Source organism: Acomys russatus, chromosome 16 (genome assembly GCF_903995435.1).
Source record: "Acomys russatus chromosome 16, mAcoRus1.1, whole genome shotgun sequence".
In the NCBI taxonomy this organism is placed as follows: Eukaryota; Metazoa; Chordata; class Mammalia; order Rodentia; family Muridae; genus Acomys; species Acomys russatus.
The window spans coordinates 9,179,114-9,190,730 of record NC_067152.1 but is presented as its reverse complement, the minus strand read 5'-3'; positions in this window follow the sequence as shown (position 1 = coordinate 9,190,730).

Genomic DNA, 11,617 nt, shown 5'->3' with positions numbered 1-11,617 from the left:
GCTAGCCAAATGCTTTCTCCATCACTCTTCTGAGCTTAAGCCCAGGATGTTATGACCCCACAGGTCACTGAGAATGGGCCTGTGGATGAAATACAGAAAGTAAGAGGCACTGAAAAAAGCTGTTGAGAGAGTAAAATGAGTCATAGCATAGAGCATACTGCAGGCCCATGTCCCAGGTGAAATCAAAACATTCCCAAGAGGATGTGTTGGCTTAGTGACCTCCATGGTGCTTTGATTGTTTGTGTGTGAGTGCATTGGAACACACAGATATGAACCAGTTTATATAAAGATGTAAAATTAAAAACCCTTATCTTTAAGCCCAGGTACATAAAATGCCAATCATTTAAATAAGACCATGAAACACCATATGATGGAAAAAAGATAGCATCTTCAACAAATGGCGCTGGTCTAACTGGATGTCTACATGCAAAAAAGTGCAAATAGATCCATATTTATCACTTTGCACAAAACTAAAGTCCAAATGGATTAAAGACCTCAACATAAAACACACTAAATCTATTAGAAAAAGTGGGTAAGAGCCTTGAACTCATTGGCACAGGAGACAACTTCCTGAACAAAACACCAATAACTCAGGCTCTAAGATCAACAATTAATAAATGGGACTTCATGAAACTGAAAAGCTTCTGTAAGGCAATGGATACTGTCAACAGAACAAAGTGACAGCCTACAGACTGGGAAAAGATCTTCACCAACCTTACATCTATCTGACAGAGGGCTAATATCCAAAATATATAAAGAACTTAAGAAATTAAATACCAACAAACCAAGTAATCCAATTAAAAATGGAGCACAGAGATAAACAGAACATTCTCAACAGAGGAATATAGAATGGCCAAGAAACACTTAACAAAATGTTCAACATCCTTAGTCATCAGGGAAAGGCAACTCAAAGCAACTCTGAGATTCCATCTTACCCCTATCAGAATGCCTGAAACCAAAAACCCAAGTTGACAAAACATGCTGGAGATGATGTGTAGAAAAGGGAGCACTCTTCCATTGCCGGTGGGAGTGCAAACTTGTACAACCACTTTGGAAATTAATCAGGCAATTTCTCAGAACATTGGAAATAGTAATATTTCAAGACCCAGCTATATCATTCCTGGGCATATACCTGAAAGATGCTTCATCATACAATAAGGACATGTACCCAACAGTCTTCATAAGAGCTTTATTCATAATACCCAGAATCTGGAAACAACTTGGATGTCCCTCAACCGTAGAATAGATAAAGAAATTGTGGTATGTTATACTCCTCAGCTATTGAAAACAAGGACATCACGAAATTTACGAGCAAATGTATGGAGCCAGAAAAATCATTCTGAGTGAGATAACCCAGACCCAGAAAGACATGCATGATGTATACTCACTTATAAATGGATATTAGCCATATAATACAGGATAACCATATTACAATCCACAGGCCTAAAGAAGCTAAATAACAAGGAGGACCCTAGGAAGGGTGCTTAATTCTCATTCAGAAGCGCAAATAGAACAGACACTGGAAATGGTCAAAAATATAACAGGATGGGAGCCTACTATAGATGTCCTCTGAAAGACTCCACCTATCAGGGACTCAAAGCAGATGCTGGGACTCACAGCCAAACTTGGAGGCAGAGTGCAAGGAGTCTTATGGAAGGTTGGGGTTATAAAGAGATGTGGGAGACAGGAGTTTCACAAGGAGACCAATGGAGCCAACAAATATAGGCCCAGTGGGACCTGCAGAGACTGATGCACCAACCAAAGACCATAATACATGGAGAGGGCCTAGACCCCTTCTCAGATGTAGTCAATAGGCAGGACAGTCTCTATGTGGGTCTCACAATAGGAGGAGCAGGTGCTGCCTCTGACATGACTCTTTTGCCTGCTTGTTGATGACTTCCCCCTGATGGGGCAGCTTTACCAGGCCCCAGAGAAAGAAGATGCAGGCAGTCCAGATGAGACTTGATAGGCTGGGGTCAGAGGGTAGGGAAGGAGGGTTCCCTCTTTCTGAGGACTAGGGGAAAGGAGGTGGGGGAGAGGGAGGGAGGGTGGGACCAGGAGGAGATGAAGGAGGGCGCTATAATCAGGATGTAAAGTTAACGAATTAAAAATAAATAAAGTTTTAAAAAGGACCGCAAAGCACATCTCATTATAGTTATTTGCACAAAGGTCAGTTTTGTTTGACGTATAAGAACAAGCCTTAAAACGCAGCTGTTGAAAATTTGGGTGGTGCCCTTTGCTGTAGTCTGGTGTCAGGTCAGGGTGTGTCTTCATGTTTTGGACATTTGGGAATTGTGATGCAATACTTCAAGAATCCTGGACTCACATCTCTATGTCCAGTTTGACCTGGTGGGTATGGAAGAAAGAGGCTAAGATTGGCTGAAACCGTTTGGTGCACTCTCCTTTGGTGTCTGGCTAATATTTAGTTTCTTTTTTTGCTCCTGGGCTCTGAGTGTGAATTTTAGTGAAAATTTCACACTGAGTATGTCATGTCTGACTTAGAGGTGTTTCCATTAAGCCATGCTCCTGCATGGTTCAGTGGTTTGGTTGTTTTGTTTTTGTTTGTTTGTTTGTTTTTACTACCAGGGTCTTTTTCCAACCCAGTCAACAGATACAACTATCAAGAGATGTGACTATAATGTAGGGTAGGGGTTTGTATGATGAGGTCATCAGCCAGAGACCCCTTCACTATGGGAGTACTGTTTCCACTTCTGGATAAGCTGAGTGGATAGTGTCTTGCCCTGATGAATTAACACAGTTTATGCATCAGAGCCTTACTCTGTCTTCTGTGTTTTTGTTTGGCCTGGAATTATTCCATCTCTTTACATGGGCATGAAAAAAGAACCTCAGGGAGCTGGGTGGATGAAAAATTAAAGTTTCCCTTATTAATTTTATTTTCCTTTTTATTGAAAAAATAATATACTGATTATGGTTTACTCCCTCTACTTCCCGTTAGTCCTGTCTTCCCTTCCCATCCAGACCCGCCTCTCTCTGCCTCTCATTAGAAAACAAATGGGCTCCTTATGAATAATAATAAAATATAAATATAATATAATATAAACAATAGCAAACACATTGGAATAGGACAAAATAAACAAACAGAAGAAAAAGAGTCCAAGAACAGGCAAAAAAAAAAAAAAAAAAAAAACCCAGTTATACACACAGAGACCCACTCATTCTCATATTCAGGATTCCCATAAAAACACAAAACAAAGTCACAGTACATATGAAAAGACATGTAGAATAAAAAAAGAAAGAAAGAAAAATATGAACAAAAAGTTTTTAAAAAAAGAAAGAAAGAAAAAGAGAAATCCTGGCATGACTTTCTGTGACAAGGACCTTCCAAAGATGCCTTTGATTTTTTTTTTTTTTTTTTTTTTGTTAGTCATCAACTGCTAGGCATGCAGCCTACCCTTAAGAGTAGTTTGTTTCCCCAGTGACACTTCCTTAGAGAGAACTAAATTTTCATTTGCAAGTGTTTATCAATTGGAGCTAGCAGCTGGGTTAGAGATGGCAGGGGGTGATAAGTATGGACTTATTTGGATTTTTCTGCAAGAAGCCATTCAGTTTTACCATCATTATTTGTGGAAGATCATATCTTTTTTTTACAATGTGTATTTCTGGACTTTTAAAAAATATCAGGTGTCCATGAGCTGTGGATTTATGTCTGGGTCTTCAACTTGATTCCATTGATCAACGTGTCTGTTTTTGTGACACTAACTGTATCTCTGCAGTACATATTGAGTTTGAGGATGGTGATACTTCCAATAGTTAGTATTTAGTATTGTTTTAGAGAGCCTAGTTTTTGCACATGCATGTGTGTGAGCATGCATGCAGGGTATGTGTATGCATGTGTGTGTGCGCGTGTGTGGGTGTGTGTGTGCGCGCGCGCGTGTGTGTGTGTGTGGTGTGTTTTCATATGAAGCTGAAAACTGTCAAAGCAATTCCACGAAAATCAGGAACAAGATATGGCTGTTCACTCTTTCCATACCTATCCACCATAGTAACTGAAGTCTTAGCTAGAGCAGTTGGCAAGTGAAGGAAATCAAGGAGATATAAATTGAAAGAAATAAGTCAAATAATATGTTAGTATACATAAGTGATCTTCAAGTTTCTGCCAGGGAACACCTACAGATGATAAACACTTTCAGCAAAGTAGCCAGATACAAAATTAACTCACAAAAATCAGTAGCTCTCTTAAATACAAATAATGAATGAACTGTGAAAGAAATAAGGGAAACATCTTTCATAATAGCTTCAAAAATATAAAATATCTTGGGGTAATTCTAAATAAAGATGTGTATGTTAAAACTTTAAGACATTGAAGAAGATATCAGAAGATGGAAAGATCTCCTATGCTCACGGGTTGGTAGGATTAACATAGTCAAAATGACCAACCTACCAAAAGTGATCTACAGATTTAGTGAAGTCCCCATCAAAATTCCAATACAGTTCTTCACGGATCTTGAAAAAGTTGCCTATAAATGAGAGCTGCTGCAGTCTCCATGTCAGTCCAATAATATGGGGAGTAGGGGCTGTCTCTGACATGGACTCCGTTGCCCACTCATTGATCACTTCCCCCTGGCAGGATGGCCTTGCCAGGCCACAGAGGAAGAGGATGAGGGCAGTCCAGATGAGACTTGATAGGCTGGGGCCAGATGGTAGGGGATGAGGGCCCTCCACTTTCAGGGACTAGGGGAGGAGGGAGGGGGTAAGAGGGAGGGAGGGTGGGGCCTAGAGGAGACAAGGGAGGGAGTTACAGTTGGGATGTAAAGTGAATAAGATGATAATAATAATAATAATAATAATAATAATAATAATAATAATAATAATAATAATAATAATAATAATAATGAGGGCTGCTGTCTCTAAGCCAGCTCAACTTAAGAAGTACAGGGTAATCTTGATGTAAGAGTCTGCCCTGAGGGCTGGATAGATGACTTGGTGGATAAAGTGCTTGCTGCATACTCAGCACAAATGGTCCAAGATAGTATAGCCAGGTTCCATCACAAATCTGGGATGAGTACAGACTTTTAGACTATAATGAAAACAAATTAATTTTGAGTCTCAAAACCACCAACCCTTTAAATACTTCCATTATGCCACTGTACAAGGTGAGCCTATATTCGAGTTTGCTGTTACCCTGCTCCAGCACACCACATGTCCTTGCTCTATCTGGCCTGTTATCACCAACTTAGTTGTGCAGCTCCGTGCTTAGACCCTAGTGATCTACCCGCACCACTATAATCCTGTGCCCAGACTAGACAATTCTTCCTCATGTTCCTCTAAGTGTATTAGTGTCCCTTGCTATTTCAGAACATTTACTGGGGCCTTAGGACCTGCATATTTCCCACTCTGAAGTTCAAGGACCACTAAAGCCAGGATATAACCTTTTGTTCTTAATTCACAATTACAGTTCCTCTGTCTTTTCAGTGTTCAGCTGGCTGGGGCTCCACACTCTGGCCCCCTGACCTCTTTTCTTTCTTGGAAGCTCAGAAGAGTCTGGTTGGCTTGCTTTTCATAACACTTACTACCCACCCAGGGTAGATGTGTCAGAGAGTTGTCCTCAGAAAAAGTTCCAAGTGGGTGTGAGACACAGGCATACAGTTTTCCTTAGAAGTCTGGTTTCACTCCTACGTTGCTAATCTGTGCTTGAGAATTCATTACATGGAAAAAAACTGGGGTTAGAGTCTGCAGGCTGTTGCGAGAGGTCATGGGAAAGGCTTTGTGTAAAGATAAGACTGATGAAAAAAATAATGAGCTGGGAACTACAGACTCCGTTTCAGTGGAGTCAAGCCACAACACAGCCTTGCAGAGTTCCCTATTGAGAGCTTCTCTGTCCCAGCTAAATCTGACCAGGAGCAAGGCATTTAGAAACACATGCAGGTTGGTAGGGTGGCTCAGCAGGTAAAGGCTCTTGCTGCCAGGTCTGAAGACCTCTGTTCCACTCCAGGAGCCCACACGAGGGAAGGAGAGAAGTACAAGTCTCAGAGAATGAGGTAGAAAGCATGTCATTGGCTTACAAACACTGCCCTGGCAGAATTCAAGATGTTCTAGAATAGGGTCTAATTTACCCAGTTCCAGGAGCCGGTAATCCAGGATTTTAGTGGCAGATTCCCCAATGGTTTTTGACATCTGTCTGTCTGTCTGTCTGTCATTTATTTATAGATAAATCTATATAAGACTAAGTATTTACATATACCATTTATATAGAGATAAATATGTAATAATATATATTTACTTATACATGTATAAATATACTTATATCTATGTATAAACGGTAGATATAGATGTGTCTCTGTGTAGAGATATATGCATACAATTGTAAACATTTTGAGTATGAGTTTTGACTACTACTGACTCATTTGAAAACAGGTTTCTCAAAGTCTTACCTTGACCATGCCTAGATGACAACAGAACTCTAATAATTTGAAACCAAGAAGGACAATGTTCATTTGAAACACACATAGCCCAATCAAGACATACGAAAGGCTAATGTATTCCAGGACAACATAATTATAATTTTTTTTACAGTATATTTGGGACTGATCTTTGCTATTTCTACTTTAAAGGAAAAAAAGACATAAGGTTACCATCAAATAACAGAAACAACCTACAAAGATTATAGCTAAAAGATGTGTTCATGGTGATCTTATTTAAATACTGTTTATTTTTTTTCCACCGGGCTATAGCCTTTGCTTGCTGCAGGACCACTGCCAGAATGATACAAGGAATTCTATTATAGAGGGCTCTTACTATTGGATTTGCCACCCTTCTGCTAAATTACCAATATTTAAGTCTACTTGTAAAATTTGGTACGTTAAAGAAAAAACTTTTGATAATCCCCCAGGCATGAGAAGAAAGATCACTGACCCAAATTATGGCCAAATTAAAGAAAGTTTTATTTGAGTACACTCCACAACTGAATTGGTGGCTGTCTCACCTTACGATGGAGTTCATGGGCTCAGCCTGAGCCAATTCCTTAAGGCCTTTTTATAGGACAAAACCATAGGTTGGGGGGTGTTGCTCATAAGCATGGTTACAGAAATGAGACCAGGCAGTTAAGGAAGGTGGGTCATAGAAAAATGGGTATGGCACATTTCCAAAACCAGGCAGCTCCTGGCAGTTGGTTTACAGTACATTCCATGTTTACTGGAATAGGTGCAGCCCAGATCTGAGAAACAAAAAGTCAAGTTTTATGGTAAGCAGAAACTAACCTTGGCTTACAGACTCAAATGGCTCCAAGCAACAAAATGTAGATGTGCTGGTTTCTCTCTTTCATTGTGTCTGTATCTTTAATCTTCTAGACTGATGATTAAACAGGTCAATGACATCAGCTGTCATAATCAGCTAAAAATTCAGCACTTTTAGTTCAAGAAATTCCTGTCAGTTCTCTTAAGTCTAATATCTACTCTTTTTTGACAAACATCTACCACTATCTACTTCCAAAAATATTACTAAGCAGCCTACAAACATTGTCAAAAGTGTGTGAGGCATAACAGAAAAACACATACTGCTGCAACTAAAAAAATCACAATTGATTCTTACAATGAGCTCCCAGAACAGAGAAAGCTAAAAGAATAAAAGGGAAAACCAGGTGGCTTCATCAATTGGGAAAAGACACTACATCAAGAATTCCCCTCCATCTGGAGAGAAAAGACTCTATCAGATATGTCTAGCCATCTTCTCTTCTACCATTTGTAAGGAGAAAAACATTTACCTTTGTATTTCTCATCTCAATCTCGCACCAATTCTGCTTGAGACACATCCTTCTGGACTTTGGAAAAGCTGAGTGATATTTATTTTCAACTACAATGACAGTTGAGTACTCCCAAGTAACTCTGTTGACAAAATTTCTAATTCCCATTCGTTCTATTTCTTAAATAACTTTTGTTTATATGCTTTGAAAATTGTCCAAGGCCATTTGGAGTTTTCTTTAATGTTATCTAAATGACAATTGTACTGCCAGTCTCTGCTTTAGTAAAGGTCTGAATGAAGATACTGCGTCCTTATTTCGTCACTCTTTTTGTTGTTTGTTGGTCTTCCTGGTATTCAGATGGCAGGGTATCCTGGGACTCAGAAGCCCAGGAACCACACAGTTCTTGGAGTGGGACAATGTCCCAGTGGGAAGACAGCCTGAAGCACAGGAGCTCAGGAACCATACAGCTCTGAGAGGCGCCCTCCCTGGCAGAGAAGTTGCAGCTCCCACAGGAGATTACCTCAACCCTTGATGAGCTGAGGAGCTTAGAAGCCTGAGCCCCACTCCTTTCCAGCTGTTGCAGCTCCCAGTGTAGGGTTATCTTAAGCCCTGAGGAGCTGAGGAGCTGAGGAGTCTAAGCTCTGTCCCTTCTTTGCTTCTTCTTTCTTTTCCTTCATTGCTTCTTCCAATGAGAGAGTCACAAAAGGCAGTACATCTCTCTCTTTTTTATTTATTAAATTTTATTATTCAGATTACCTGATAGACTGTGATCATATGGTGGGGGAGGAGGTCCCCTTCTGTCACAGGCCTAGGGGAGGGGGAGAGAGTGAAAGAGAGAGGGAGGAGGGAACGGGAAGATACAAGTGAGGGGATAACAATCAGCATGTAATCTAAATAGTAAATATCCTAAAAGAGATTTATTGGTGTGATGAAGCCAGGAGTGGCTGGCTGCCTCTGCTCCCAGGAGAAGGCAGCAGGGATCTGGGCAGACACAGCCTTTCTTTTGGATTTTTAAGGGGTCAGAGCTTTCTAGGGCAGGGATTTCCAGGGTATGGATTGGTGGGATTTCATGTCCTGAGCTTGGGGACACTCAGGGATTGGTGGGATTTCCTGTTCAGGGATGTTGGTTCTCCTCATGGATTGGTGGGTTTTAGTGGGACTCTCAGGGATTGGTCAATTCTCCTGTTCAGTGATTGGTCAGTTTTTGTCTAGATGTTTTACCTCAAATTAGCATAATATGGGATGAATTCTACTGAGGGACTGGAGATGATAGTTACAGAGGTCTGGGGAAAGAGCTGGGTTGCAGGAGCTCTCTCAGGCAGGGGTCTGGCCACTTTTTTGCCATGAGGGGTTATAAAGTTTACAAAGTTTACAAAATTTACAAAGAGTTCACTCAGCAGGGAAGCGTAAGTAGTGGACAGAGACTGAAGAGGAGGCGCTGTTCTCAGCTCCCGTGAAGGCAATAGGCGGAAGCAGCAAAGGTTGTTGTCATCATGGACAGCTCCCGTGACAGCAATAGGCATTCTGGAGCAGAAATGATGTCGGCTCTCATTATGGCAGTAGGCTGAGGCAGGAAAGGTCATCATGGACAGCTTCCATGGAGGACCTACCAGGAGCTGCCACTTTGTCTCTTCCTGTCTCCACAGCCACAGGACAGGAAAGAGGGGCTGACAGCCCTGAGGTGGGAAGGAGGGGCTGGCAGTGTGCCACTTAAAGTTTCAGTGGCCTGCTGCTCTGGATCTACACACAGCTCCTGTGGGGGAAGGGGGAAGCATGCATCGCGCTGCTCTGATACTTTGCTGCCACTGCCAGTGGAGGTGGGCTGTCTCGTGGCAGAGAGCTGTCTTGCTTGGGGCAGAGAGCCCACCACAGCAACTGGGTTGGGACAGATTGGGGCAGTGGCCTACCTCAGCTTGAAGGGGCAGGCAGCTGTGGCCGCTGCAGTGGGTTGCTATCTCCACTGCAGTGGCTGCTGTATCGACAGAGGCCCTACATTTTTATTATGTCTATTTCCCTACGCAAGCTTCAGATCTTACTTGGACCTGGTCTTTGTGTTAGAAAATATTATGTGATTTGGGGCGGGGGAAAGCATGGGGTTGTTCCAGGTAAGGAGTATGATGCCTGCCTTCCTTTTGGGTTTTGAAAACATCAAGATCAAAAGCAAGTTGGGGAGGAAAACAATTTTCTTCCATTTTATATTTCCAAGTAACAGTCCACACTGAAGGAAGTCACAACAGGCACTTCCTGATGCAGACCATGGAGGGATGCTGCTCATGGCCTTACTCTCCTTCGTTTGCTCGCCCTGTTTTATCTGAGCACCAGGATCACCAGGCCAGGGGTGGTCCCATCCACAGTGAGCTGCGAACTCCCACATCAACTGTCAAGTGCCTTACAGACTTCCCACAGGGCCAACCTCAGCCCAGGTGCCCTCTTCCCAAATGGCTTTATCTTGTGTCAAGATGAGATACAAGAGCTGCGAGGTAAGCCCACCAGAGACCACCACACCAACAACCTTAAAGCAGAAAAGAAAGTTTTTTTATTGCTAGCTGACGACCGCACAGGGGACTTTCTGGGAGACTTAGCCCTTTGTTCTTGCCTTGGCAGGTAGGCTAGGCCTGAGTTACTGTTTTGTCAGGAGCTGCAGCCTGTTTGTTACTGGGTTTCAAGGCCTGATTGGGGCTTCCAACATGGTGTCAGTTGTGCCAAGGTTTAGGTGCCTGTGACAAAACTAGCCCAGACAAATACAAAGGGGTGTTGGTTGAGTCAGATGTTGGTTTCCTTCACTGGATACCTTTACTTCTTTAGGCCATGATGCGTTCCTGATTATTTTGAACTTTAGATATTGCTATGTTAGTTTTGATTGTCAACTTGACACAACCTGGAATGACCTAAGAGTGAAGCCTCAATGAATAGTGTCTGTATCAGATTGTGCTGTGGACATGTTTGTTTGGACTTGTTTTCACTGCTCTGGTTGATATTGGAAGACCCACGCTAAGTACTTACCGGTAATGGATGCCTCATAAAGGGATATGGAAGAAGGAAACTGGTTTTTTTTTTTTCCTTATTTGGCCTTCACTCTCCTTTGCGAGTTCACCTACCCTGAAACTGCTGATGGCGCTTCCTTTACTGATATTAGAACTGGCTTCCTTGGGCTTCTACCATGGAAAGAAGACCAATGAGTCTCCAGGAATCCTCCAGGCTTTGGCATCAGATTGGAACTGCCTAGGCACCTAGCCTCATGGATGAGCAGCTAGTGATTTCTTGATCTCCCTGGTGGGAGACAGCCATTGAAGGCCTACTGAGACCACATAGTGTAAAAGCCAATCTAGTGCATCCCCATTTAATACATATACATTCTGCTGGCTCTGGTCCCCTAGAGAACTATGACTAATGCTAATACTGATAATGTCCCTATTGTGTGTCACATGGAAATGTGTCAGGCACAGTAAAGTCTTTTAAGGGGAAGGTGAGGCAGGCAAGCATAAGGACTATCTTAGCAACTCAGGACTTTACATGGTTTGGGCTATGGATACACCCCACCCCCAAGAGTATACCAAGCAACCTGTTAGCAACCTAGCACCCTCAACTCCAAAAAGCTTTAAACCATGAAGTAAATTGTTCCACTTAGTAATGCCTTGATAAGCCTTGTTTCTAAGCAAACACAATCTGGAAAACAGTCTGCGGCTGATTGAGAGCAGTTTGTGGTCCATATGCAATGAGGCAAAATGTATACTCAAGGTAACTTTCAAAAAGAATCCCCTATGTGCTGCTCTGTGCTTATGCACAACTGGACATACACATGATAAAAAAGCAGATGCATTATGGGAAGGGAGATGAACAGTCACCAAAGCTTTCTGTAATCTAAGCCTGTCAACCAACTGTCTTCTCACTCTGCTAGCCCAATTCACTTTCAACCGT